Source organism: Salmo trutta, chromosome 30, assembly GCF_901001165.1.
Source record: "Salmo trutta chromosome 30, fSalTru1.1, whole genome shotgun sequence".
NCBI lineage: Eukaryota > Metazoa > Chordata > Actinopteri > Salmoniformes > Salmonidae > Salmo > Salmo trutta.
The window spans coordinates 33279547-33285546 of record NC_042986.1 but is presented as its reverse complement, the minus strand read 5'-3'; positions in this window follow the sequence as shown (position 1 = coordinate 33285546).

The following is a 6000-nucleotide window of genomic DNA, read 5'->3' as shown; positions in this document are numbered from 1 at the left end:
CAGGGGTTTAGCCAGGATGTAGTATGAAAGGCTGGAGGCAGGGAAGGGGGTCAAATGGGCCATATGTGTGAGTGTACCAAGACCATGGGATAGCTGGGGTTACACCCTATAGCTGGGGTTACACCCTATAGCTGGGGTTACACCCTATAGCTGGGGTTACACCCTATAGCTGGGGTTACACCCTATAACTGGGGTTAGACCCTATAACTGGGATTAGACCCTATAACTGGGGTTACACCCTATAGCTGGGGTTAGACCCTATAGCTGGGGTTAGACCCTATAACTGGGGTTAGACCCTATAACTGGGGTTAGACCCTATAGCTGGGGTTAGACCCTATAACTGGGGTTAGACCCTATAACTGGGGTTAGACCCTATAGCTGGGGTTAGACCCTATAACTGGGGTTACACCCTATAGCTGGGGTTAGACCCTATAACTGGGGTTACACCCTATAACTGGGGTTAGACCCTATAGCTGGGGTTAGACCCTATAACTGGGGTTACACCCTATAGCTGGGGTTACACCCTATAGCTGGGGTTACACCCTATAGCTGGGGTTACACCCTATAGCTGGGGTTAGACCCTATAACTGGGGTTACACCCTATAACTGGGGTTAGACCCTATAGCTGGGGTTAGACCCTATAGCTGGGGTTACACCCTATAGCTGGGGTTAGACCCTATAGCTGGGGTTAGACCCTATAGCTGGGGTTACACCCTATAGCTGGGGTTAGACCCTATAACTGGGGTTAGACCCTATAACTGGGGTTAGACCCTATAGCTGGGGTTAGACCCTATAACTGGGGTTACACCCTATAGCTGGGGTTAGACCCTATAGCTGGGGTTAGACCCTATAACTGGGGTTAGACCCTATAACTGGGGTTAGACCCTATAGCTGGGGTTAGACCCTATAACTGGGGTTAGACCCTATAACTGGGGTTAGACCCTATAGCTGGGGTTAGACCCTATAGCTGGGGTTAGACCCTATAACTGGGGTTAAAACAGGGTCTAGCTTACAATGTCTAGGGGCAGTGATGGCAGAGCAGAATGCAGACACACTGTGATGGTAGAGCAGAATGCAGACACACTGTGATGGTAGAGCAGAATGCAGACACACTGTGATGGTAGAGCAGAATGCAGACACACTGTGATGGTAGAGCAGAATGCAGACACACTGTGATGGTAGAGCAGAATGCAGACACACTGTGATGGTAGAGCAGAATGCAGACACACTGTGATGGCAGAGCAGAATGCAGACACACTGTGATGGCAGAGCAGAATGCCACACTGTGATGGTAGAGCAGAATGCAGACACACTGTGATGGTAGAGCAGAATGCAGACACACTGTGATGGTAGAGCAGAATGCAGACACACTGTGATGGCAGAGCAGAATGCAGACACACTGTGATGGCAGAGCAGAATGCCACACTGTGATGGTAGAGCAGAATGCAGACACACTGTGATGGTAGAGCAGAATGCAGACACACTGTGATGGCAGAGCAGAATGCAGACACACTGTGGCTCTAGCGGCCAGGACCAGAGACTGCCTGGCTTATCCTGCAGCTTGAGTTGAGCTGGGGGTTAATGCTCTGCTGGGGTTTAGCCTAGCTGTGTCTAGCTGTGTCCAGCTGTATCCAGGCCTGCAGCAGTACAGTGTAGCATGTGGGTCAGGAGGGCTTCTCAAACTCTGCTGATTTCAAGCTACCTCCTGCCTAGGGGCCAACTATCTCTCAGTTGGAGCCAGGCACAGGTTTCCAAAAGCTCATTATGTCTCTCTTTGCTGGTCTCTCACTCTTTAATCTCCCACCCCAATAACTCAGACACACCTGTAGGATTGTCAAACATTTGCCTGATGACAGTACTTAGCACATTTGAACAGAGTGTGGGGGGGTCTCTTTTGTGTTCAGAGAGCGAAGACCTTGAAGTCGTCAGCCACTCAGCCTTGTTAAAATACTCCAAACCAGAAGGTGGCAATAGCCTTGTTTGGCAATGCATGTGTGTGTGTTTGGCTTAGTTTTTGGTATAGATTCCAATGTTAGCTAGCTAGCTGCACTAACGTTGCTATTTTGTAAAAAAAACCTTTGTTGATACTACCAAGATGGTCACAGCTCGAGAACTACCTAGCATGATGTCGAAGAAACAATTTAATTCACCCACCATAATCCCTACTGCCAGTGCCAGCCCATAGCCAAATGTTTAGCTAGCTAGCTAACGTTAGCATATTCACTAGCTAGAACAACTTAGCTAGCTAGCTAAGGACACTGCAGTAACTTGGCAGCTAACACAGGCAGCTGTTTTATGGAAACTAATCCATTGTGATTTAATTATAATGTCAATAGTAGCTACAGTAGTAAGATAGCTTGGAGGAAAAATCTAGTGTTGTGTGCATTGCGTCTGTGTACTACTTAGCTAGCTAACATCCTATAGCCTACACTGCATATGAAGTGTGACTGGCTCATGACGTTTAACCATGGATTTACGGAGGAAATGCCCTCTTTTTTTCCTTTTTGTTATCACTCCTGTTGGCTTCCCATGTGGGGTTTTGTGCTCTCTGATTGGCTCAACATCAAGTAGAAACGGCAGGTTTGTCGCTGCCGGGTCGGCACGCAGCAGGTACCACTTCTTCTAGCAAGAGAAGGAACGGCCTTCCACTGTTATATGTACCTGTTGGCAGTTTATCAGCAGTGAGATTCTCGGTGTGTTTAATGCTTAACCTCTCACTCTTTTTCCCTCATCCAAACTGCACTCTCTCTCTCTCTCTCTCTCTATCCACCTGCAGTCAGTCCATTCATGCACCCCTCCAGAACATGTGTTGTCCATGTGTTGTTGGCTCAGCAGCCACACACATGCGTATGTGCTCAAACACACACTGCCCTGTGTAATCTGTGCTGAAAGCATGGCAGGTGTGTGCAGGTGTTCCATACATCCCTCAACACCAGGGACTCAAACATGTCTGCACTCTCACACACACCTGCATACAGACATAGACAGACACACAGACAGAGACACAGACAGAGACACAGACAGAGACACAGAGAGACAGAGACAAAGACAGACAGACACATACAGAGACACATACAGAGACAGAGACACAGCCGGATACATAGACACAGACAGCGACAGAGACACAGACGGATACAAAGACATAGACAGAGACAGACACAGACATAGACAGAAACACATAGAGACAGAGACACAGAGAGACAGAGACACAGAGAGACACAGAGAGACAGAGACACAGAGAGACACAGACAGAAACACAGACAGAGACACAGACAGAGACACAGACTGAGACACAGACAGAGACATAGACAGAGACACAGACAGAGACACAGACACAGACAGAGACACAGCGAGACAGAGATACAGAGACAAAGACACAGAGACACAGAGACACAGAGATACAGACAGAGACATAGACAGAGACAGAGACACAGAGAGCCAGAGATACAGACAGAGACTTAGAGAGACAGAGATACAGACAGACAGAGACAGACAGAGATACAGACAGAGCAGCACACTGACACAGAGATAGAGCAGCACACAATATACAATGACTAACTAAAGTACTATATCAACATTTATTACCCCTACCTACATGTATAAAGTATTAAGCCAATCAAACATACTATCAGATCTGCAAGTAGGCACATTTTAGTATGCCTACATTTGCTCGCAGGCCTACTTCTAAGCGTTCGTCCTTACTCAACATTGACAGGAGCGCTCCAAACAAAAGACAATTACTAAATTGAATTGACAAAACTCGTAAATGGAATGAAATAAACCAAAACTTGTTTCTCTCAAGTGTTTTATAGGTTGTGCGCTCTGCAAACAATGTGTCCACTCCGCCAATGAGAACAGAATGTCAAAGCTGTCATCAATGCAAAGGGTGGCTACTTTGAAGAATGTGTATATTTTGATTTGTTGAAAACTTTTTGGCTTACTACATGATTCCATATGTGTTATTTCTTAGTTTTGATGTCTCCACTATTATTAGAAAATTGCAAAAATAAATAGTAAACCTTGAATAAGTAGGTGTGTCCAAACTTTTGACTGGTTGTGTGTGGTATGTGTGTATGTGTGTGTGTGTGTGTGTGTGTGTGTGTGTGTGTGTGTGTGTGTGTGTGTGTGTGTGTGTGTGTATGTGTGTGTGTGTGTGTGTATGTGTGTGTGTATATGTATGTGTGTATATGTATGTGTGTGTATATGTATGTGTGTGTATATGTATATGTGTGTATATGTATATGTGTGTGTGTGTGTATATATATATATATATATATATATATATATATATACACACTGCTCAAAAAAATAAAGGGAACACTTAAACAACACATCCTAGATCTGAATGAAAGAAATAATCTTATTAAATACTTTTTTCTTTACATAGTTGAATGTGCTGACAACAAAATCACACAAGAATTATCAATGGAAATCCAATTTATCAACCCATGGAGGTCTGGATTTGGAGTCACACTCAAAATTAAAGTGGAAAACCACACTACAGGCTGATTCAACTTTGATGTAATGTCCTTAAAACAAGTCAAAATGAGGCTCAGTGTGCGTGGCCTCCACGTGCCTGTATGACCTCCCTACAACGCCTGGGCATGCTCCTTATGAGGTGGCGGATGGTCTCCTGAGGGATCTCCTCCCAGACCTGGACTAAAGCATCTGCCAACTCCTGGACAGTCTGTGGTGCAACGTGGCGTTGGTGGATGGAGCGAGACATGATGTCCCAGATGTGCTCAATTGGATTCAGGTCTGGGGAACTGGCGGGCCAGTCCATAGCATCAATGCCTTCCTCTTGCAGGAACTGTTGACACACTCCAGCCACATGAGGTCTAGCATTGTCTTGCATTAGGAGGAACCCAGGGCCAACCGCACCAGCATATGGTCTCACAAGGGGTCTGAGGATCTCATCTCGGTACCTAATGGCAGTCAAGCTACCTCTGGCGAGCACATGGAGGGCTGTGCGGCCCCCCAAAGAAATGCCACCCCACACCATGACTGACCCACCGCCAAACCGGTCATGCTGGAGGATGTTGCAGGCAGCAGAACGTTCTCCACGGCGTCTCCAGACTCTGTCACGTCTGTCACGTGCTCAGTGTGAACCTGCTTTCATCTGTGAAGAGCACAGGGCGCCAGTGGCGAATTTGCCAATCTTGGTGTTCTCTGGCAAATGCCAAACGTCCTGCACGGTGTTGGGCTGTAAGCACAACCCCCACCTGTGGACGTTGGGCCCTCATACCACCCTCATGGAGTCTGTTTCTGACCGTTTGAGCAGACACTGCTGGAGGTCATTTTGCAGGGCTCTGGCAGTGCTTCTCCTGCTCCTCCTTGCACAAAGGCGGAGGTAGCGGTCCTGCTGCTGGGTTGTTGCCCTCCTACGGCCTCCTCCACGTCTCCTGATGTACTGGCCTGTCTCCTGGTAGCGCCTCCATGCTCTGGACACTACGCTGACAGACACAGCAAACCTTCTTGCAACAGCTCGCATTGATGTGCCATCCTGGATGAGCTGCACTACCTGAGCCACTTGTGTGGGTTGTAGACTCCGTCTCATGCTACCACTAGAGTGAAAGCACCTCCAGCATTCAAAAGTGACCAAAACATCAGCCAGGAAGTATAGGAACTGAGAAGTGGTCTGTGGTCCCCACCTGCAGAACCACTCCTTTATTGGGGGTGTCTTGCTTATTGCCTATAATTTCCACCTGTTGTCTATTCCATTTGCACAACAGCATGTGGAATTTATTGTCAATCAGTGTTGCTTCCTAAGTGGACAGTTTGATTTCACAGAAGTGTGATTGACTTGGAGTTACATTGTGTTGTTTAAGTATTCCCTTTATTTTTTTGAGCAGTGTGTGTGTATATATATACTGCTCAAAAAAATAAATGTTCATTGTTCATTCAGTATTGGTATCGGCTTTTTTTGGTCCTCCAATAATCGGTCGACCTCTAGTCTTTACTCTGCCTCCACCCCAAGGGACATTTATTTATTCATCACTG